This window comes from Armigeres subalbatus, chromosome 2 (genome assembly GCF_024139115.2).
Source record: "Armigeres subalbatus isolate Guangzhou_Male chromosome 2, GZ_Asu_2, whole genome shotgun sequence".
Classification (NCBI taxonomy): domain Eukaryota; kingdom Metazoa; phylum Arthropoda; class Insecta; order Diptera; family Culicidae; genus Armigeres; species Armigeres subalbatus.
Window position 1 is genome coordinate 71,572,116 of NC_085140.1, and position 25,653 is coordinate 71,597,768.

Sequence of the window (25,653 nt, forward strand, 5' to 3'; positions counted from 1 at the left end):
TAGACGTAGAAATCAGACCTATCAGACAGCTAGTATTGTAGCTAAGATAATTACCTAAATGATATATTTTTACCAAAATTCATAGGTAGGACAATGCTTTGACTGCCCACCCAGGAACATTCATGCGTAGGACATGCCCTACCCACACCCGGTGCCACTGCATAGAAGATACTCGAGTACATCGTTCAGTACGTTATTCAACAACCGACGGTTTCAGTGGGTAGCAGTGGTTTCGATGTAATATTCAAAACCTTTTTTTTTGCTGTTTAGTCTATTCGATATCAAACTCTGATAGTATACCTGCAGTGAATGACCTAGCGCACCCGAACTACTCACCAACAACAATTTATTACTTATTTCTTGATCACTTATTTCCTGTCATCATTTTATTATCATTCTTCAAAACTAGTTCCACATGCAAAATCTCGACAAACTATTTTAATATATCTTTATTAATCATCACTTTTAACATAACTGTTTGTGTTCTTGAATTCGATCGTTTGCTATTTGTTTTGTCTAGTATCTACTTCTCTTCATCTTTGTTTGATTTCTGCTTCCCGATTTTGACGTAATTATAAGGGCTTCATAAATATACAAAACTCAAAAGGCGTTAATTATTTACTGACGTACATAAAAACACGAATGATTCAATTTTATAAATTAATGAACAGAAGTACGCTGCTTCTATTGTGTTTGACAAATATAATGCAATCCATTAAATCGTTGAAGTGAATGTTCAACTAATTAAACGAAATTTGCTATAAATGGGGTAGAAAATGATGATTCCAGTAATGAAAAACTCTGAAACCCGAATCCTAGTTTTTTTCATCATACTTCGTTAAAAATAGTCAGAGCGCGAAACGTTACGTTTTCGACAATGTGACCGCATCCTTTCTTACAAAGTACATATTATGATCGTAATAGTGTTCATTTGATTTTATGACGAATTGATATACGTTCGATAACACACGCTGGGATTCGCAAACACCATAAACCATCAGATTCGTCTGATCTAAGTGTTACTTTGCATTTGGTTTGACGTCCTGTTCATCATTAATACTCGATAATGTGTAAGAGTTGCGTTTGTATATTTGAGTGTAGTAGCTTCTGAAGTTTGTGTATTGTTTAATTTTCATTTGGTGGAAACATTGTAATATTATTCGTACAAACTTTCATTTTGATTGATATACTTTCTTAACTTTTTTATTAGTTTCAGCCGTTTACACCTAACTTTCTTAAATATTCTTTTACTAAATCCTAGTATCAAAGTTGGTTTGGTTTGAGTTCAAATATTGAACCTAACTTCTAATAAATACCAGTTCTACAATGTTTTTGGATTTTTGTTTTACTTACACAACAATCTGAACCAAAATTCGAACAAAGAAAAAATCGGTGACAGTTTTCGCTAAAATCTTAAAAGTTGTTAATTTGATTCGGGATATGTTGGTGGATATATGAACGTGAGATGAATTCATTTTTCAACGGGGTCATTTGGAAGACTAGTTCCGTTCGCGATTCTCACACCACATATGTTGAGCAACGCGTTTTATGTGTATGGTTTTCGAGATAATTGTATTACCATTGATTCGAGGAAAACAAAAGCATTGAATGTTTTTGCAATATCAATTCCAGTTTCCAGCTGCACGTGCAGTTTGTTTGCAGTGTAGACCATACTGTGCTTACCGCCGGGCCGTCATTTAGCCCGAGCAGTGGAACAAAAGTCTCTATCAGTAGTCAGCAGGCGAAAAAAAAAGTGCGCTGGAAAGTGGCCAATTGGTTGGGAAACATCACGAACAGTGTGATTTTCCTGATTCGAACGTGCACGGAAGCGAAACGTGCTGCCAATACTAAGAAAGGAGAGTTGAGTCCTGAGAAAGCAATCCGGGGCGATAACCAAGTGTACTGTTGCAAATGGGAGATGCGTAAGGAATATTAAAGGCGAGTGCTTCAAAAATATATTCAGTTTTAACTACATTTAAATTTTAAAAAAAATGGTATTTAAAAATACATTTTAATTTCGTGCTCACAAGTCACAAGCATAATCATAATCAGCGAAAAGCCAATATCTTTTAAACGTTTTTGATTGACATAAATAGCACCCAAAGGTGATAAAAATTTATAATTTTTACCTAACGTAATCCAATGATCAGAATTTCTCTATTCTTGAATTGGGTGTTGGGTGAATTAAAAAAAATACGTTGCTTTTATTAGGTATAGAAACTTGCAGCCCTAAACATGCAAAATAAATGTTGGCCAATGTCACGAAAAGTTTATAAAAGTTCATAAACGTATAAAATCGGAAAAATACGTCTCTATACGAACAAAAATCTAATCTCACTGTGATACCTTCCTGGATTGTTTTCCACCAAGCTCGGTCGCCAATGGCATCACTACAAATAGCAGAAGTAGGATTATGCATAGAATCCGAACTTTTTCACCAATTCACTTCACCGTATTTGATCCTATCCATGCATTCATTTGCTGTCTCTAAACAAAGAGAATTACGAAACTATTGTAACAAAAAGTGATACAGTGCCCATTCAAACAATATGAGTCCGCCATACTCACCAGCGCTCGCGGCTAAAGCATTCAAAAATCCACTGAATAAATATTGCAACAGCTAGCGTACGATTTAAAAATGGTGTCCAATTTAAATAAATGCCGTCTACGTGACCCTTTTACCGGTATTGCTTTCTCAGCTCACACAAAATAAAATCCGGATGCGGAAGTGCTAGGCGCGAGGAAGGGAACGATGGGAAGTCAACCCACCGAGAGAGTTTTTTTTTGTTGTATAAATAACCGATATTACGACCGGGACAAACAACTAAGCGAGCTTATGGTTGCACTGAAAATACAACGAACCGGGGGGAAAATAAACTAATGCTTTTTGATTTGGATATCACTATTCTAAATACCACCTTTAGCTTAGTTACTAAGGGTCTAGTTTTTATGAGCTTTGTTTCACACCACTTGATGAAAATATCGTCATAGAAGATACTTTTCATACATCTAGATAGAAAGGAAATCAAGTATTCAGATCAGTTTTCCAGTTTTTATTAGTATAATACACAAGCTCTCTTGCAAGTAGACCGAAGAAGTCGATATATGTATTTCAACTAATTTTATTAGTTTTATACTAGAGTTTAATCACCTTTAACCTCTTTGCTACAGTTTCTTTTTTTACTTTTTGTTCATTGATCCGATTATACATCAATTTAAATATGTTTGTCTAAACTCTTCTATCGACTATGAGAAGCAATAGATATAGGATTTTTTATTTGTTTGGTTCAATAAAGTTTCGATTATAAGGAGTTTGGGAATCACTTGTGCTTGTATATATATTCACAAGAGGTAACGCAAAAACGATTAATAAAACTGAGCTGTCGTTGATATTATCTGCATCCGGCTGATGTCGTCCGATGTCACAGTTTTGTCTCATTTCGTGACAATTTTTCATTTAGGAAGAAAAAAAAAACAAATTTCAACCAAAGTATTCACCCAAAATTGCCCACGCCTTGTCACAAACGATAGCGAATCTACATGGGGACCTGTTTCCTCGTCATTCCACGCATTTCAATTTCAAACGGAACGAAAGAAACAATTGGACTGTAAATTAAACCTGCATCGTTCCTTGCCAGATAGGAACGCTTACTCGTCCACGACCCTCGGGTGCTTAATTGTCGTTGAGATTCTTCGGAAGGATGTGGCCTGGGTGTCGGATACATACGTTGCGATTGAGCTGATGGGCGTCGGTGAAATCCTGAAAAGTGAAATTAGAAAACAAGAAAGCGTCATTTATTACGTCGTTAAGCAGGGACATCAAACGAGAAAAGCATTTTATTGTTAATGCGTCGTTGTCGACTTTTTACAATTTTCTCAGCCAGCATGAAAATAATTGTTGTGCATCGTTGCATCAAATCATACTTCTATTGTATTACTTTGAATTAATATGAAAAGGTCATTACCGTAAAAAAACGAACAGTGGGTAATGTCTGTGACATAACCGCTAAGTGGACGTAGGACTTGACTTGACCATGCCTTTAAGATACATAATATGTCCAAATTTCTCACATCAACTATTTTGGATAAATAATCGGCGTTGCATACCATTCCTTGGCAAAATCTTCTCATCAAACCGACACAGAAATCAAATCTACCTCGAACAGCTCTAGTGATACATAGAAGATGTACCAAATATTCGAATTAGTATCGTCTTGATCTGTCAATCGAGTTCTTATTCATGTGCTAATGGGTGCCTACTATTCGAACGCCGATTGCTTCGATTTAGAAATTCAAATCTCATTCAAATAATTCTCGCTTAACTTTTCAAAAGGTCCTAAGTAACATTTTTTTCATGAATTAATTTGAGTACTGCAATCAAAAGCTTTCATGTTTTTGTGTTGATTGCGCTATTCAAATTAAATCATGAAAAAAATGTTACTTAGGTCCTTTTGAAAAGTTAAGCGAGAATTCATGCTTTCATTTCGTATCTCCGATTATTATTTTAAAACAATCCGCTACTACCACAATCCCGCTCACCTCTACTCTTTTCTATGATTCTATTTGGTTTAAAAAATCGCAAACAACAAAATCAGAAAATCTTCAACCATCGTTCTTTTTCATTGCTTTTCATATTATTTTTGTTGCTCTACGTCTATCTCAGGCAAAGGCCAACTGTTTCCTTTCTTTCTTTTATTTTGTCCTTGTACTCTGTCCATCACTACCAAACTTCAAAACTGTGTTTTCTTTTTTTTTCTCCCTTTTTTTCAGATCATCTTGTACTCTTGCTTCTCCGTCTATTTCCACCGGAGAGCATTTATCAATTTCTTTCATCGCATTTTTCTGTTTTTATTTTCTTCTTTTTTTTATCATCTTGTACATTTGCTCCTCCGTCTATTTCCACCGGAGAGCATTTCTTATCTCTTTTACTTACTCCTCCTACTTTCTCTCTTTTACACAAAAAAATACCCCGAATCATGGCCAGCTACCAACCGCGCCATGTCGGGGCTGAGCGAATATCCTTAGGACATCCGTCGAATATCTGAATTGTCATGGGCTGTGTACTCACAAGTATGCTCCGACAGAACGAGTAGCTCTAGTGATACATAGAAGATGTACCCAATATTCGAATTAGTATCGTCTTGATCTGTCAATCGAGTTCTTATTCATGTGCTAATGGGTGCCTACTATTCGAACGCCGATTGCTTCGATTTAGAAATTCAAATCTCATTCAAATAATTCATGCTTTCATTTCGTATCTCCGATTATTATTTTAAAACAATCCGCTACTACCACACAAGAATCATCAAAAAAATTCAGGAAGTATCTGTCCGGTCACGAAATATTAGCCTCGACAGTGGCAACCTTCCCACTGAAGGACTGCCTGAAATAAACCACAAGTTGGCTCAGCAGGGGATGTAGACTGTATCTCAGCCCTTCCACTGAAGAGCCTTCTAATTCATGCGATAGCGACTGAAGGAGAACATTATTTTTAACTCTTAGAGCCTTGAAAAAGGCTGTTTGCTTCGGCTAAGTGCAAAAAGTAAGAAAACGATCTTTTCAAATAACCGCGAATTTCTAGTGATGGTAAAAAAAGACTGAATGCTCTGCGAGCGAATGCACTTTTCTTTTATACCTTATTTTGAATCTTCTCTGCTTCCCAATTGGTGGGCCAATCAGCTAGTGTCTTGTATCCCGCTTCTTTGTCAGCCAAAGCGTCATCATCATCAACGCGTTCGAGAAGGGCTTCTTCTTTTTTACGCTTGTTGCTCGCTGCTGGCGTCTATTTCCTAACGGGACTTTTCGCTAGATACAGGTCAATAAGCCGGGCAAGCGAGCTTAGAATTGCAGTTCAGGTGGGAAGTACGTGTTCTTTTCTGAGACAACATTGTTAGTAGTAGAAGGAAGGAAACACCCGGACATGGGATTTCGGGTGATAAGATTTAGAATTGGTAACATGGGACGATCATTCAGTCACGTTCGCTTTGTGTGCGGTCAGTATCAAACAATGTTTATCTACATATTTTATGCCAAAAAATCCAACATTTGATGAAAAATCGATTGATAGTTTATTAATGTTTAAGATGTTATCGGTGTTTTTTTTATCCAAATAAGATTATGTGAGAGATTTGGACATCTTATGAATCTTTAAAGGCATGGTCAAGCGAAGTCCTTCGTCCACTTCGCGGTTAAATCAGAAAAATTATCCACTGTTAGTTTTGACGCTATTTATGCATATCACGCATAAAATTTTATCTCTAGAATATTGGATTTGGCACCCAAGTACAATTTCTATCCCGAAGGGTAAAGCATTGATATTGATCTCTATTATTGGCTCTCTGAAGAACCGTTTGTTTTTTGGACATACATGCTGCATCATGTGGCTTTTCTTCAGCCTGTCTCGGCTCAGCACCGATGCCGGCCGGTCTCGGCTCGACTCTGCTGCTGCTGCCGGTATCTGCTCAGCATTGCTGCTTTGTCGGGTCTGTAGGGTGGACTGCTGATGTACTGGCTATAGGTTTCAGCTGATGATGGTCGCTTCGATGGTGTCGAGCCGAAAAAGCGGTCGGTGCAGACTTCATTCCCTGCTAAAAGGTGTGCTAAAAGGTGCTGTTCAATCGATGATGCGGTTGCTTCGCTTGTCCCGGTCAGAATGAAAGGAAAAAATCGCGTTGCGCTATTTTATGGCTTCTCGGCAGAACCAGCGGCTGCTCATTCGCTGGTGTCTGCACCAATCAGAACGTGGTAATGGAATGATGCAAGAATATTAGTAGTAAAATTCTTCTTTATTTACACAATTTTTGTTCTACAATTATTTTTTAACATGTACAGTGATCGGCCGGCTTGGCCCTCCAACTTCAATTTTAATTATTATTATTATTATTATTTTTATGTTTCTACTTAATTTTTAAAATATAATGTATCATGACGGCCTTCAGCAGGCGCTAGTGTGTATGATGCAAGAATTATGCGGTACCCCTATTTATAGGTTCCCATGATCTCAATGTTTTTCATTGAAAACAGTTTAATGCCTATTGAAACAAGTTTTTCGGGTCTTATCAAGCATGGACATGGAAGGCATACTTGAAATCTGTCGATTGAGGGGCTCACCGCAGAAATTCGTCCACTGAGACGAACGCTATTAACGTTTAAAATCTTTCAACACAGCGTAACGCGGTCGATTTGAATATTTTGAAATGACACCCGGTATAGTAAAGAGAGACGTAAGTCCTACGTCAAAATGATATCTCGTTTATTGTCTCAATTGATTATTTGACTTATTTAAGGTCAACTTTCCCAAAAAACAAATATTTTTTAAGCCTCAACTATTTAAAAAATCTAAAACAAAAACTGAAAAGTGCTGTACAAGAAGAAAAAGCGTAGACTACAGCTTACAATTGGATCGATGATGAAATGGAACGGGAAGATATATTTGGCAAGAATAAAATTAGGATAGCAAATGCTAAAGAAATTAGTACAGAATCTGAATGATGAATAATGAATTTTATATCGATAAAACGTGATTTATGCAATTAATGTACAATACTGCTTAGTGGATCCGTAACGTGTTGAAAACGACTGAGTTATATAAATAAACAAACTAGTAGTAAAAACAAATAGGTTTATCTATCATCGCAAGAGATCTTTCTTTTGCCTTATACAGGAATGTTCTTCGAAATAAGGGTCTCCTATCCTCGCTTTATGTTGGGCATCTATGAAATTCTTAGATAGGGTCGAGTACAAGTTAGCAATAACTTGAAAATAAGTATAACTTTATAATCGTAATTATTCCTTATTAAATTCCACAAAAAAGTATATTCCATCAAGATATTCAATTTATATACATTCAGCGGAATGTTTCACCGTTGAAAAATTCTTCGGAATGGTAAACATCCGATTAAATCACTATAAGCTGGTCAACGTAAAAGTACAACAATAATGAAAAGACGTATTACATTTATTTACTTTGCTTCAATTTATGATGGTGGCAAACACAGCACAGTGCTATTATCGTCAAACGAACTGGAAATCACAGCACGCTTAAATTTCAGTGACCCGGAAAATGTGCTGAAGGATTTTTATTTGTTCGGTACAATCAAAATAACAGAAATTGTTAATCTGTGCAATTCACACAACACACTCGTACATAATTATGCATAAACAGGATATTAAAAAAGCGCAGTGAACGTGCATTTGCCACATTCCTGTTCGAACTTGTTGCGCCATGTTGTTTACCTGTTGGAATGGAATACCACCGCAAAATGAATATTTTATTTCATAGGGATTAAGTGGGCCGAACAGCAAACCAGTGCACTGCAACGGCAGTGTTGATTGAAATGCGAAATAAGTTTCCAACTGCCATTTAAAGGATAAAAATTTAAAATTTCCATAGATAATGCAAAGTTTCCATGAACAATAAAAAAATTTCCACGAAACTGAAATATTTTAGCACTTTTAGAAGCGAAAATTGTAATTATAGAAACATTATTTTCGGTGAAGAAATCAAAAAGTTCCATTAGCAAAAAAACAAAATTTCCATAAATAAATATTAGCACTAAACCATTACATTACACTGGATTCTGTGTTTACACGATTAACATTTTCTGAATTTCCCACTCATCCTTAATGTTTAATGCATATTAATTAGCATGTGATTTTTCTTTGATTTATTCAGGATTTTTTGAAACATGTTGCGAAGATTTTGGTGGTAAAATGAAGTCCAACGATCAAAAATACGAGCGAAAAAAAATCGCGTGAAAACAAAATCCTGTGTATTTTTAACGATTTTTTTTTCAAGGAATTTCAAAAAAATCAATGAGACCGATTCAAATATTTAAAAATAATTATGTCTCCCCCCGCATCAGATTGTTTTGATCAATAATAATATTTTGAGGGGGCAACAAAAAAAATCGGATAATTTTGAAGTTTTTCAAAACATTCTTTCATAAATCCGAGAAGTTTTTGATTTTTTTTAAATTTTAATCCCCCCCCCTGTGGCTCTTCGAAAACTAGTAAAACATAATTTAAATTAAATATTTGTAACGGCCTAAATAGCATAAAAAACTAGAAAATTTCCACACAAATAAAACGAAAAACCAATACAATTGATTAAATTTTCAATAAAATCATTTCATGAACACTTCTAAAGAAGTGGCCATCCGTGGAAAAAAATGCTCAGTTTTATTGCTGATTTATATTTTTCACAGGATTCACATTTTTTTAATTGGTTTTTATTGATTTTTTGTAAAGAATTTTTAATTTTTTGTGGAAAGAAATATTTATTTATTATTTTGTAGAATAAACTTTTTGATTACTTTGCGAAACTTTTTTCTTTTATAATTGCATTTTTTGCTAGCAATTTTTGCTAATATATTTGGTTTTTTTTTTTGGAAAAATTATTATTGTTCATGGAAATTTTGCATTATTTTATGAAAATTTTATATCTATTTATTGTTTAAGCCCTATTTTTCTTATTGGCAATTTCCATTTTTTGTAGAAAATTTCTATATTCTAGGGGGAGTTTTTATTTTACTACTACTGCTATTTTAGTTATCAACTACTACTATAATCAGGACTGAATTTATAATTGTGGGGACTGCTGTTCGGTAATTTATTATTTTTTGGAAAGTTTCCAATTTTCTAAATGAAAAAAAGGTATGTTGGTAAAGGTATATTGATTTATTTATGGGAATTATGTATTTTTTTTCGTGAATAATTTTGATTTTTTAATAGATTTTTTTTTAATGGTTGAGAATTTTAAATGAGAATTGAATTGAATGAGAATTTTCAAACATCAAATAGGGGAACTGTACCGGTTTTGGCCATGTTCCTAATTTGGCCAAATTCTTCGAATAACTCCAAAAATAAAGCAATTCGGAAGGGATATATCCCTCACGATTCAACTCTGCTTTTAACTGATCGATTATTTTGGAAAAATATGTATTTTTCAGGGTTGGCCAAAATAGGCACTAAGTTGGCCAAAACCGGTACACTTCCCCTATCTTTAAAATTTAAAAAAATATGAATATGAATAGATTCAAGAAATTATTTTATTGGATAAAAAACTCGGAAAACAAAATTCTAAAAAGTTGAAATGTGAAATTGATTCGCGAATCAAGATTTTTTTTTTCATTGCCCAAAACGTGTTCAGATCGATTTTAAAAAGCAAAAAAGTGATTTTGAGCGTAAACCTTGTAACATTTGTAACATTTCGATGATATAGTTTAAAAGCAAACAGTACAAAATTAGACTTATTTTAAAGATTTCATTATTTGTTTTTCTCCGTGTAAGCCTGAGCATAAAAAGTTAAACAATAAACATGTGCTGCCCTCTGAACATCAATAGGCACGGATGAAATATGTCGGAATGGTATGAAGTTGAAAGCTCGCGTACGCATTGAAGGTTGCCTACAATTTGGCGACTTGATTTAATCATGTTCATTTTCCCACTGCGCAATTAAATCACCTGGGGAAAATTTTGATTGTTTTCCTGATTTCCAATCGTTGTAAAACAATTGTACAGTCAGGTAAAAATAGCGTCGTAGTTTTAGGTCTCAACCATTTTGTAACGCGATCGCTCTTTCATTTCAAGTGGAGTGTTCGATTAGATCAGTTAACATTTTGTCGGAGTGAATCGAATTAGAAAAATTCAAATTTTTCGAACTGAAATCGAAGTAATTAACGCGCAATCAAGTTTAAATATAGAATGTTGAAAACAAATACGTTACATTTCAGGTTTTTTATGAGTTTTTTGCGATTTTTTTTGGATAAGTGCCCATATTAGTGAGTGAACATTTGGTTCAGGTAAGCCATTAGTATTTCGATCTTGAATGAAGAACCTCGTGCTAATAAATAACGTTGAATAGGCTTTGCCCATCCAACGTGGGCAGTTCGTGGGGAGTTGGACCCTGTTTTCTGGACACCGACGGTCAAAGGTCATCCGGAAATAGTTTTTTTTGCGAATGCCCAAGGCTCAAAGCACGAACAAGGCACACGTGGTCGGACTGATACCTCTGCTTGGCAAGGTAGGTGGTGCGGTGGGTGCAACCATTTTGTTTGCACCGAACGATTCCTCAAATGAAGGAGAGCAAAAACGCTTGAGTTCCACAACGCGCTACTAGTGGATTCGCGTAGTCAAGATATCCGTCAAGCCAAGTTGGACGATATTGAGCTTCGTCAACCAGCTCATCACTCCACGTCAGCTAGGGACGCATTCACCCTACAGCTATCGTCACACACGGGTCAAGACATTGCCAATTAGCCACCTGTAGACAGTAAGTCCGCCACCTCCAGAGCAAAATTGTTCGTCACCGCCGTCTGTTCTCGTCGTAGGACAACGAGGGAGCCTGCACGTTTCGTCTGCAAGGTCAGATTAGCCTAGAATAACAAATTGTTTTTTATGAGAACCTGTATATTGCCTCGTTAAGTACATTCGCTAGTCGTGACGTCACAAGGTACCAAGTAGGGCTTTCTTGAACTAAAAAGTCAAATAAAGATCGAGTTTTTCCTAAATTGTACAACTTATAACAAACCTGCTTTAAACTTTCAAAAGATCGCTTTTGTACCTTGAAATCACATTATTTCGACTTCAGTCCACGCTCCACTAGCTCGAGGCGTATTATTTCAAACCAATTTATGATCTGGTTGATCTAAATAGCGAAGACGCAAACCTATGCCTGAATGTGCTACTACCTCTTATTCTGATTAATTGATTTAATTTTGCAGTTGGGATTTTCGTGTTCATTGGTTGGGTCAATTTGCATACAATTCGGTCCGTAATTAACTGTTTGGCCTGCCCTGATAAAGCGGTCTCTAGCCGGGATATTCATCCGAGTCAACGGTCCTTCAGATAGAAGGTGGCGCTTAAGCCGTTGGCTTAACGACACAGGCAGATTGTTGCAACCTAAATTTGTATTGAAGAGGGTTAAGATGTTAAAAGTGATTCAATTATGATATTATTTACTTACTATGTCTGAAACTCGATTTATGCATATGCACAACATGTGATAGATGTACCCTAGCAGCACACATGCTTCATATAGGTTGCTGCAACTCAAATGTGACCAGATTTAGACACAATCAGGTTGCTGCAACCATTTTTGTCTGACTTGTGCTGCTCGGGTAGTTCGGAAAAGGTGTTGGAGGGTAACCGGTGTGGTTTGATCATAGGAAACCAGTACTCTAGAAAAGTGCTTTCTCTACTATTTAGACTACAAAGGACCTCCGTCGTCCTTCACATAAAACCAAATTCCCAGCACCAGGCACGTAGCCGAACTCTCGCAATCCATTTTCAGAACTAACTCTTATGCGGTTTAATTAATTTCAAACAACACAACGTTTTATTGCTCACAAAAATCAGAGGGGCAATGATTTGTCTCGTTGAATTAATCAACAGACAATAACTCAACGGTAATACACGACTAATTTGCTTCTTATTGGTAATTCATCATGCCACTCTAACCCTCACTTAATTAATAAGAGTGGTTCCGTTGCCAATAAAAAAGCAGATTAATAGGCATCTTGACCTTCGTCATTACTTTGCTCTGCTTTATGGCACACAACACCACTGGGCCAACAAAAAGTTGTGCTACCCATTGACGTAGCCAGGATTATGAAAATATTAAAAGTCAGTACCCTTTATTGGCATCAAAAGTGATCATTCTTTTCTATTCTGTTAGATTTGCTATATCTCGATAACAGTAGCTTCAAGGGATTAGGTCGTTTGACTGAATGCCGTTTGGCCGAATGGTTGTGCATAATTTGGTTTTGGTATTAGGTGTGTGAAATGAGAAGTAAGAAATACAAAGTGAGAAGTAAGAGTTGAGAATTGAGATATTTAACGTAAGTAGTGAGAAGCGTGAAGCAAAAATTAAGTAGTTAAGCGTGAAACTTGTGAGTAGTAAAAACTAGAGGTAGAGGTGTGCGCCGCCCCGCCACGCCGCCGTCGACATTTTTGGTGGTCTATAATTCTCCACGTCGATACAAAATTGAAGAAATCCACAAGTTTTCCGTGGAAAATCCGACGATTCAATGGAATTTTCGTAGATTTTCCCGATTGATCCCGTTAGAATCCAGATAATTTTTCGTGGATATACCAATGGTATCCTTAAAAATTCCGTACAATTTTCCGTTGAAATTTCGAAAATCCCACCGTGAAAAGTAAGATAAACTTCGAGTGTAAATTTCGAAGGATTTCCCGTTAAAATCCAAAAAAATATCGTTGAAATAGATTTTTTGAATTGAGAAGAGTCGTTTGACAAAAAGCCATTTTGTAGAATGCAACAATGCCCAATAAACATTGGAGGAGAATAAAGCGCTTATGTGACTGTTATTGTCCGAAAATGGTCTAGTAGTCTAGGAATTCAAACATATCGACATAGAGAGTGAAACCTGGACAAAATATGACCAGAACACATCGAAATAGGGAGGTTATCGAAATGTAGAAGGCCCGAATGTATGTAGATAAGAGGGACCGATAAAATCATCGACATAGGGAGAGATATCGATAAATAGAACATCGACGGAGATGAGCCTAGGGCTAAAAGTCTCATCAATAAAGATACTAAAAAAGAAAAGAAAAAGAACATCGAAATGTGAAGCGTTGACTGTATAGCTAAAATTCAATCTCTATCTGGTAAAAGAGCGAATGTCGCAAGAAAAAATTCCCCTCTTTTAAATAAAAGTAACAAGCAGCTGGCTGAATAAGGCTATATTTGGTTGAATAAGTGCTATATCAGCTTCCAATGTTTGTTGGGAGAAGATTTATTTGCGGTTTATAACCTCAGAATGCAGGTTGTTGTTTTCTAGCTTTCTGAGGTGATAAACTACAAAGAATCCACAAGAATCCACCTGCTTGTCACTTTTATTCAAAAGAGGGGAAGTCGGTGAAGAGAATCCTCACTTGCGACATTCGCCCTTACTCCAGATAGAGCTTGAATTGTTTGTTGGTAAGTCCGACAGTTGTTTGGCATAATATACTACATTTGGCTGAAGCCGACTTTGCCGAAAATGTCATTTGGTCGAACAGTTCCTATGACTGAAAAAAAAACAGTTGACCGAATAGCTCAATTACCCGAAAGGGTCATTTGGCCGCAATAAGCATTCGACCGAAAGTATCGTTCGGCTGAATTGGTCATTTGGCTGATGGCAATGCTGTTTGGCTGAAATATTTGTTTTGCAGAAAGGACATTCTCAGCCAAACGACCATTTCTACCAAATTAAATTTTCGGCCAAATGATCGAGTCGGTAAAAGGACTTATTCGGCCAAACGACTATTTCGGTCAAATGACATTTTAGCCAAAAAAAACTGTTAGAGCAAAAAAACTTTTTCGGTCAAATTATCAATTCAGTCGAATGAGGCTTCTGGCTGTTTGTTGTCGCTTTCCGCCAAATGTCATTTTCGGTCAAACCATTTTCGACCTGATACCGTCCTGGACAAACGTTTAATTCGGCCTAATGGAATTTGGCTAGAAGACTTTTGGCCTAACCAGTTATTCGAATAAATGGCTTTTCGTCGAATGATTTTCGGCCAAACGACAGGCCATTTGGCCGATAGACACAAGGCCGAAAGGTGTTTGGCCGAATATGTAATTTGGCCGAACAAACTATTAAGCCAAAACCCATCCGGCCGACAATTTTATTTAGCTGAAATAGATATACGGCCGAAAATGTCATTCAGCCGACTGAGCATTTGGCCGAAAAAGTCGTTTGGCCAAAAAGTTGTTTGACCGTAATGGTCGTTTGGTAGAAAGGCCATTTGGTCTAAAATGATATATGGGTGGATATTTTTGACCATATTACCGTTCAGTAATCACCATTTTCGACCAAATGATCCTTTCTGTCAAACATTAATTTCGGCGTAACGACATTTTCAGCCTTATAACATATTCAGCTAAACGACCATATCATCCAAATGACGTATCAGGTAAAAGTGCTATTTTGGCCTAATTACCAAATCGGCCGTATGTTGCTTAGGTCAAATGAAATTTTTGTTTTTCGTTGTATAACCGTTTTGCCCAAACGTTCATTTTGATCAAATACAATTCGGCTGGATGATTTTGGACTTAACGTATTAACGCTTTCGCCAAATATTTTTCGGTCAAACGACCCTTCTTCTTTTTAATATTTTTCATTGAATTTCCGACGAATTCCTTATGGACAATACAATGAATTCCCTGTGGAAAACCAAAAAAAAATCCTTCAAAAATCCGATTGTTTTTGTTGAAATACCAAACGGTTTCCCGTATAAAAATTTAAAAAAAAATCCCGTTGAAGCTCTGAACAATTTTAGTTCAAATTCCATAAAATTCACCTCAGAAATTCCGAAGACTTTTTCATAGAAAATTTGAAAAAATCCCATGCAAATTCCAATGAATTTCTTATGAAAATTTCGAACATTTTGCCGTTGAAATCTAATTTTGTTTTGTTGATGTCCAGTAGGGCAGTTCAAATTTCAAAAATGTTCGAAAATTCCAACTCCCATATGTCTATTAGCATCATTTTTATAATATAGGAGTCCTGGCAAAATTTCAGGCAATTCGGTGACCATTTAGGGGTGGCGCGAAGTCAATTTATGTTTATATGGAAATTTGTATGGGAAAAACTAAAAATTTATTCAACTCTCCCTACAACTGTCAAATCTTGATGAATTCAAATAAACATCCCCAACCTCCCTTTTTGGAATCTATATAAATGAGACCTCCGGATAACACATTAGTTATGAGTGGATTGGATGGTTCTATTGACAGTATGAATATGGGATAAATGGCTAAAATGGTGTAATTAGCCTCAACGTAGCAGTGGAAATATAAATCAAAATTAATGAGTTACCCACTGATTGAGCTTAAATAGATCCCAAAAATGGAGGTTGGAGATGTTTATTTGAATTCATCACGATTTGACAGTTATAGGGAGACTTAAATACATTTTTAGTTTTTCCCATACAAATTTCCATATAAACATAAATTGACTTCGCGCCACCCCTAAATGGCCACCGAATTGCTTGAAATTTTGCCTGGACTCCTATATTATCAAAATGATGCTAATAGACTTATGGGAGTTAGAATTTACGAACATTTTTAAAATGTGAACTGCCCTAATGTCCACATTTTGAATAATCTCCAGTGGAAAATCTTAAGAAACAAATTTCCTTGGAAATTCCAAAGTGCTTCCTTGGAAATTTAAAAGAATTATCAAACCTTTAAAGTTGTTGCCATTAGAAGTCCGAAAATAATTTTTAAATTAATATTTTGGAGAAGCTCAGAGAATTTTCGAGAGTTAATCAGATTTTTCCGACGAATAACAAACGTTAAAAATCTCTACGCCGATTCACGCCGCCGCCGTCGGCTAAAATGGATTTCGGCGTGACGCCGAAAACGCCTCCACCGCCGACCAAAATTTCGGATCGGCGCACACCTCTAAGTGCGGGACAAATATAAAATTGAGTTGTAAGAATTTCTGCAGCAGGAAGGAAGTACGAAGAAGGTAGAAAGAAGGAAGAAAAAGAAAAAATAGAACGAAGAGGAGGAAAAATAAAAAAAATCAAGAATTAATAAAGAAGAAAACAGAAAGGAAAAACAAGAAAGGACAAAGATGTATTAAGGAAGCAGAAAGAAAAACTAAGAAAGAAGAGAGGACAAGAAAAAATAACAAAGAAGAAATAAAAAATAATTTAGAAAGAAGATGTAAAAAAACTGAAGAAAAAATGACAGAAACAAGAAGGCACAAGGTGACACAAGGCGGCTAAAAGAAGGAAAAATGAAAACGAAAGAGAATAAGGGATAAATGAAGATTAATTTCTTGTTTCTCAATTTCCACGTAACACTCATTACTGTTCATTTCTCATTTTCACTTCTCATTTTTTACTTCACATTACCCAAGCAGCAAAAGTCATGTGAATCTGGTTGCAGCAACTTAATTGTGACTGAATCTGGTCATATATAAGTTACTGTGATCTATGCGTAACATGTGTGTTGTTTGGGTATTCACTTCTCACTTCATATCGCCACTTTTCACTTTTCGATTATTTTTTCTCATTTTTCATTTCTCGTTTTTTACTTCTTACTTTTCACTTCTTGGTTCCTTCTTCTCATTACTATTTTTTTCATATCTTACTTTCATTTTTTACATCTTGATTCTTACTTCTCACTTCTCATTTTGCACATCTTACTTCTCACTCCTTACTTCTCAGTTCTGACTTCTCACAGCTCCTTACTTTTCATTTTTCACTTAACACTTCTCACAACTCACTTCTTACTCATTAGTCACTTTTGACTTCTTACTATTTATTTCTTATGTAAAGTGAGGAGTGAGAAATGTCTCACTTCGTGATTCTCATTACTTATCTCTTATTGCTCTTCTTCGCAATCCGTGACTTTTTTGAACTATTCACCCGAAAGATTCGTTCGGCAAAACGGCATTCGGTCAAATGGCATAACGCAGCTTTTAGGAAGATTATTTCTAAGAATGGAGAGAGTATAAAGAAAAAAATATGAATGAAGAAACAGAAAGAAGGAATAAGACAAAAAATATGAAATAAGAAGCAAGAAGTGAAGAAAGAAGAAGGAAGAAGGCAGCAGAAAGGAGGAAGAAGGAAGAATATAGAAAGAAGAAGGAAAATGTAAAAGGACGGGGGATGAAGGAAAAAGATATTTCGTAGAAAAAAGACAGAATAAAAAGGAGGAAGAACGCAGAAGAAGCAATGGAGAAGTAAAAAGGAGGAAGATGATGGAAAAATGGAAAAGATGATTGAGGGAGAAGGAAGAATGAAAATAAGGAAGATAGAAACAAAGTATATTTTCTCACTTATTAGTTCCCACTTCTCAACTAACACTCCATATTGTTCGCTTCTCTTTTATAAATTCTCATTAATCATTACTCCCTTTTCACTTTTTATTTCTAATTTTCCTCTTCTCACTTCCCAGTTAATTTTTCACATTCTTTTCATACTTTGTACTTTTTTTTCTATCTTCTCATTCATCATTTTTCACATCCTACATTTCACTACTCATTTTTCATTTCTAATTTTTCATTCTATTTCTCACTTCTCACTTCTTATTTTTTACATTTCACTTGTCATATTTGATTTCCATCTTTTACGACCTATTTCTTACTCCTTACTTTTATTCCCCACTAAACACTTCTCCAGGGTTTGCAGAAATCGCTCTCAATAGATAACGAACAACGATAAAAGAGAGGCAAAAACTGTTCCGAATCATAACAAGCCATGATAACAAATTTATCAAACTTGTATACAAGTGCGAAAAAAACAGAATCGGATAGGCAGCCCCCACAGAAAAATGGTGATTTTAGCTTTGTTTTCGCTCATTTCGTGTTGGTTACTGCACAGCTGTGTAGAACAAGTTGAAATGCATCATCAGAGTCAGTGCTCCCCGCATTTGGAGCTTTCTAAAAGAAATTTATCATGGGGTATAACATCCCGAATCAGTTCTCTATCATGACAGTTTGCGAAAAAAGTTTCTCGCTTTATACTACATATCGTATATGTATACAGAGATGATAAGTGAGAGACTTGCTCTTTCTCTTTAGGATTGAATCCCTGCACTTCTCACAACTAATTTGTTACTCATTTGTCATTTCCGACTTTTTTTTGTTTCTTATGTGAAGTGAGAAATACGAAATGTCTCTCTTAGTGATTCCTATTCCTCACACTTCTTATTGCCCTCCTTTCACTACACGCAATCTGAGAATTTTTTTTAACTACTCGAGCAAACTAAGCCCTTTCAACCAAACGTGATTCGGCCAAATGGCTTTTAAGGAATGGCATTCGGCCAAATTACCTGACGCCGCTCCTGTACAGATATGTCAATATCAATATGTAGAATTGATATGTCAATATCAAATTTCATATATTTTAACAGAGAGCTCGAATTTCAAAAATCCACCAAAAGTTGTTCTTTGAAAAACTTTTTTTAATAAATAAATCTCTATCTTGTAACAACCTGGAAAACATTGTTTGTTTTTAACAAAGCCTGAATACAGTCAAACCTCAATAAGTTGATGTTGTATGACTCGATATCGACTCATGGAAGCAAATTATGTCATATTGAAAAATATTTTCTAGGTTATTGTGATTCCCATCAAACAGCTTTCCGAGGACATCTCGATATTTTTATGAGTCGAAAGGTCCCTTCAATATTGACACATGGAGGTTTAGTTGCCCATCATTTCTTCATACAACATTTTTCACAACAATCAACGGTTTTGGAACACCATTTTTACAAATAAAATTACTCAATAAACGATGTTGGGCCTCTCGTCCTAGTTACACCCTGGTCCTCTCGCACTGATAGTAAAACGAATTCGCAGACATCGACATCACCACGCTCTGATTTCTACCGTTTTACTGCCCCAATGATCGACAAATGGTGTCACGTCCTAAGAAAACATCTCCTCCCTCCCAAAAGGGCGTCGATTCTGTGGCAGAGAAGACGCTGCCACGATGACAGTCGTGAGAGATTGCATTGATTAGGAAATCAAACGATAGACAACGCGATGAATTCTGAGAACGCCGAAGAGGCTCGAGAAAATTAGATTCCCCACTAAGCCCGTGAAGGCAGTATTTTCTGTTCTTTGGAGCCAGTTTTTAACGCACCCTCGCTACGCTGCCCCAGCAAAGGCACCGAGAGGTCGAATCTTTTGTGTCTGGGTGTCAGGTTGTGACAGCCGTGGGCAAGTGATCTCACAGATCCTATCATCTTCAAACCGCGGCGTGAGGAACTAATGCGAGTCAAAGCCGTGATTGTATTCCTCCCATCCCACTTTTCATGTTTAGCCCCAGAAGTATAGGTCCGGTGCGTTAACGGAAATTGAAAATTTATTGATTTAGCTGTCATCACCTTGCACCCCGAGGGAGAGTTTTAGGCATTGTGTACGTTTCTGCACAGGGTGAGTTTTTAAAATTGTTTTGTAAAGCTCATAAGTCTTTATTAAGCCGAAGGGGCTTGAAACTCAATAAAACTCTACCAACACGTGTTCCGAGCTGACTAACGGTTTCAAAAAAAAAATCATTCGTTGCTTAGTATTTTTATGTAATATTTCTTCACATTACACAAATTGGAAGAACGAAGCAAAGTTATATTTTTTTAAACAAATCTTCTCATCTCTTATAAAACACGTTTCCTTTAATTTATTATAAGCGCATTTGACGCATATAAACTGATCATGATGAAGTATTAAAATGAATAGAGACAGAGGAGAAAATCAGATTCCTAATCGTTTGTCAAGTACTATCGAAAGCGCATCAAAGCATATTATTTATTGACCATCATAACGTAATAGAGCGCTTCCATCCTTTATTTCCATAGCAATCAATATTCATACCCACTTCTTTCATCTACCCTTGCTCACTATCCACCCAGACAAAGACCACAACTCGTTAGGAACTCAATCATTTTCTTATCTTCTCACATCATCGATTCCCATTCCGTTTGGTTCCTCTTGGCAGATACCCACTGACTAGAGGCTAAGAATCATATACTGCGAGAAAAAGGATTGCGGTAAATTTTCTACTTTTACACCCATCTAGTGGCTGTTCTTGCTGGGAAGATTCCAAGGTTTCTTCCTAAACTGGTATGTTGGATTTTGATATACGGACATCTGTACCAGAAATGGTAAGACGAAAGTCTTATTCAAATACGAAACCACTTGAATGCGACTTGGGCTAAATACCAGGCGTCTCCACTATCTACGACGGACTGTTCTCCAATGAGTTAATTTGAGCAGTTAGAACAAACACACTTCTCTCACATTGCTCTATTTAGCCATTATCATGCAGTTCTGAAGTGTTTAACCCTCTTACAATCAACATTAAAAGATCCTTTCCAAATCATGAACGTTCGAACTGGGTCGGCAACTGAGTGGTTACGAAATAGTCTTGACTGGTGAACAGCAAATTGAGCTTGAACTGCTTCGAACTGTTGCTTTTCCACAGACCGGAAGCAACAGAGGGGGTTGACTATATGACTGCCTTCTCGACCCCACGCTCCGAATTCGTTGTGGAACGAGGAGCTTCGTTTCCAGCAGCAGAAGCAGCGTTTCGCCCCACCAACCAAGAGCGGCATCCGACCACGGCTCCACAGCATCCGGCGTGATGCGCACGGCTTTCAATATAAATACCATAATGATTGCCTATTTATTTTAAGGATAATTTAATTTTCCGCTGCCGCCATCGCTCGGTGGGAAACAACAATAACAACTGCTTTGTTCGGATGATGAGTTGTTGACAACGGAGCCATTCTGTTTATTGATGTTTTACTTTTTGTTGACACTTTTCGAATGCACGATTTAAATGAGGAGGGTAATTAACGGAGCCTTTTATAATTACATCGTTATTGGAAATGTTATTTCAACAGAAGATGAATATTGCTCTGAGACAATTGTTTTTTATTGTTTTTATGAGGGGGGGAAAGCCCAATATGCCCCATCATGGTTTTTCGACGTGTTCACCAATTTAAACCAGAATACCAGACCAGATTTTAACGTGCAGACTACATGTATGCAAAATTTACGTACACCTCGTTCTGAAACAATAACTTTTTGGCAACTAGTTGCACAAATATTTATTGAAAATGGGCCTGGGGCAAAACGGCCGAATTGTGGTGCAAAATAAGTCAATTGCATGAGAATAAATTGTTGATTGTAGCGGATTGAATGAATATCTTACGGTGAGATGAAACGATTGCAAAATTAATTAAAAAATCAACGGATTTTTCTCATTTTTTTGTTGTTGCAGTTCGATAATGAATAAATATTTTCCTGGAAATCTAATGTAAACATTGTTTCAGGTGATTTTACGTGTTGGGCCCCATGGGTGCTTTATGCACCATTCTCTTTTTTCAATTATTTTAATTCCAAGGCTCGTCGTCCCTTCAACATTGAAGCTTTTCCGTACATCCATATAACTCAACTCAAACATAGTTGAATATCAGGGAGAAAGAATAGAAATAAATACCATAATATAATAAATAGCGACATGTTGTTCCTATCCAAAAGGTGTTTATACAACAGGATAATTTATTGCGTGACCAGATTTTTACAGCTAGTATGAAAAGAACACATTGGTACAGTTCTTTGGGCCGACTGGTCTTTAGGCTGAACAGAAGTGAGAAGTGACATGTTAGATGTGAGAATTAAGAAATTAGAAGTGAGAAGTAAAAATTTGGAAATGAGAAACAACAATTGAGTAGTGAGTAGTTAGAAGTGAGAAGTGAGAGAATTAAGAAGTGAGAAGGGAAAAGTGCAGTCATTAGGCCAGGCCCAGGGATTGAATCCTAAAGAGAAAGAGCAAGTCTCTCACTTATCATCTCTGTATACATGGGGGGTCCCGTAGCGTAGTTGGCTACACGTTCGCCTTATAAGCGAATGGTCATGGGTTCAATTCCCAGCCCCTCCACCAAACCTTCGTCAGTCGCCAGAAGGGTAATCCGTACGGTGGCGTTTTGGGGAACGCGCCTCACCGATACAGCTGCCTGATGACGACTGACCTCCAACGTACTTCGATCAATGGCAACCGAACAAAGCAACGATCACTGGATTCACCACATGGATAAATGAACACAATGGACACACGATGATATGGACTGGCAACGACAACAATGACGAATTATAGACATCTAAAAATAGATTCTGTGTGGATTCTGTAGAGCAGAGTACCACAGTAGATCACGGCACAGTAGCGGTTGAGAACACAGAGTGCCTATAAAATAAATATACGAATAAAAAAAAAATCTCTGTATACATATACGATATGTGGCATACCGCGAGAAACTTTTTTCGCAAACTGTCATGATAGAGAATTGATTCGGGATGTTATACCCCATGATAAATTTCTTTTAGAAAGCTCCAAATGTGGGGAGCACTGGCTCTGATGATGCATTTCAACTTGTTCTACACAGCTGTGCAGTAACCAACACGAAAGGAGCTAAAACAAAGCGAGAATCACCATTTTTCGGTAGGGGCTGCCTATCCGATTCTGTTTTTTCGCACTTGTATACAAGTTTGATAAATTTGTTATCATGGCTTCGGAACTGATTCGGAACAGTTTTTGCCTCTCTTTTATCGTTGTTCGTTATCTATTGATAGCAATTTCTGCAAACCCTGGCCAGGCCGAACGGTCATTGGGTCGAATTTTATGAGTAGAAGTGAGAAATGAGAAGTAAGAAGTGAGAAATGCGAAGTGAGAAGCGAGATAGAAAAAGGGCGAAGGGAGATAGAAAAAGAAAGGACGGAGAAGGAAGATATAAAAAGGAAGAGGTCAGCAGGAAGAGAAAAAAAGGAAAAAGGAAGAAAGGAGAGAAAAGAAGTAAGAAAAGAAAAGGAAGAAAAAAGAGAAATGGACCAGTGCGCTGATTGAAATTTTATCTGCGGCGGCGAGTGATAGATCATTTTCAGCCAGTCACATTGGTTAAAATCCCGATGAACGTGATCGTCAGCCTATTTAGTATGAAATCGTGTTTAAAATGGCATTGGATGTTCAGCACACATCGAGGGGTACTATTTGACGAAATTTTATTTTTGATTCACCTTAAAGTGAAATAGATTCCTTTTTTATTTTTGGAAAAAAATGGCGTCTTCGGCAAACTTGTTAGAAATATTGCACACTACGGCTCTATCCATTGAAATGAACAAAATATGGCTCAACTTTAGATAAAAGGTCATTTTAACCTTCAAAAAATTGTACACTTCCTATTTTGTATTTCTATCTAAGTTATTTTTGTGTTTCACGTTCTACCAAAACGATTCCTACTTTTATAACCTTCCATACAACCCCGAAACCTCCCGTGGCATCTATGAGAGGTCGTAGAGTTCTCTGCATCCTTCTTTAGTACACCCAGGTTTTTTTACACGGTTTGGTTTTTATCCTTCAAGACCTTCAGCGTCAATGAAACAATGAGTTAACCCCACGAAAAAAATTACAAAAAATCTAAGTAAATTCAGGAGGTATTTAAAAAGCTGTGAAAGTTCAGGTTAACCGAGAAATTAATGAATTCCAACCGCGTAAAAATGGTATCTAACTAACCATCCTTCCCCTTCCCCAGCATTCACAAGGACGTGTCCAGGGCAGATCTCGACTATTGGAGACTGCATTGCTTCCATCTAAGAGATAGATAGTGCTAAGTCCCGAATCAATATCTGTAGGTACGGATGAAAATGATGCTCTCATACAATAGTCTTTGCTGTACCACCTACGAATTTGTGCGAATTGCCCAATGCTAATGCTAATTCAATTTGAGGCATTTTTCCACTCGAATAAGAGACTGTTTGGCATCGATAACATGGGTTGATAAACATCGACTGATGTTATCGGAAAGACGGACAAACAAAACGATAGAAAGTGCGCGATTGTTTCGGCTCGGTACGCAGAAAGATCGAGCGTTTTATTCTGCTTTGTGCAACAGAGAAGCAAATTTATCAGTACGCGATTGATCGTGTGTCTGCTCTGTCAACATAAAGTTCAAGCGATTTGGTTTTATTCTGCTTTGAGCGGCATGAACTGAACTATTCAATGCGTGATTGATCGTGTTTCTGCACGGTACGCAGAATGTTCGCGTGTTTTATTCAGCTTTGAGTGGCAGATAAGTAAATTAATCAGTGCGTGATTTATTGTATTTCAGTACGCGATTGATTTGTATACAATTAGTTCTCGCGATCTGGTAACGTTTTGCCTTGAGCGGTTGATAAATAATTCAAGAAAATTATTCTGTGGAAAAAACAGGCAATGTCGGATCATTTATAAGAGTGCATCCTCCAGATCAAATGATGCATACCAACTAACTAATATCCCTTCCTGTGGTTTTTGTAGAGACGCAGAAGAAAACACGGTCATCGAATAGCAAAAACCATCTTTTAATATCCCTTCCATATTGCTAACTGACTTTTACGGTCATTTAAACTTCAAGTCACTGAAACATGCACACTAGAGTGATTCAAATTTTGATTTTGTTTTGTCCCCCGAAGCATAAATGGTTGCATTTGCCATTTACATGATCCTCCTAAATTTTTTGGTTTGTATGGAAATCACTGTGAAAACTGACCCTTATGTGAAAGACCGTTCCGTGAGGTGGCCCATGAACTATTTAAATATAACCTATATTGACTACACAGAAAGTTATGAAAAAAACAAAAAGCTCATTGTTTATATTGATGTTATTCTTTTACGTGTTAACATTCCGGGACTCGTTTAGCCCTGAATCATTTATGCAGTCTCGCCTCCGTTGTTGTTTTTTCATGTACCTCATGGGCTGCACATGCGATCAGTCTCATGCGCTCGTAGCATGAGCTAATCACCTAGTGACCCTAGTGACGAAACGCTAGGGAAAATAAACAGAGTCAAGAAAAAATGCACTGGTGCGCTTTTCATAGAACTTGTCAACTTCACAAGCATCGGATGAGATGGAGCACCCAATAAATTACAGGATAATTGTAGCTGATTTAATGGCGAAACATCTTTAGCTGGCAAGGGTAGAAAGGATGTCAACAAAAAATCAAATCATTTAGACAGCAGCGACAATTTTGCTCTTTATATGCCCTTCCATAGAAGAAAAATAATCGATGATTTGCGTGTGAAATAAGTGCACATATAAATAGATACTGTGAAGGTTTTATAGCCAGAGTTGTGGGATTATGTTAATCATTC

The 25,653-nt window shown here is 36.7% G+C and overlaps 1 protein-coding gene across 11 annotated transcripts in view; it reads right to left on the reverse strand.

The window, feature by feature from the left end:
- Positions 1–433: 433 nt before the first annotated feature.
- LOC134209017 (uncharacterized) overlaps positions 434–25,653 on the reverse strand; it is a 304,043-nt gene continuing 278,823 nt past the window's right edge. For all 11 annotated transcript variants that reach the window (XM_062684998.1, XM_062684995.1, XM_062684997.1 and 8 more), the window contains one exon: positions 434–3,760. The gene's annotated coding sequence lies outside the window, so the exon portion shown is untranslated. The remainder of the gene's footprint in view (positions 3,761–25,653) is intronic.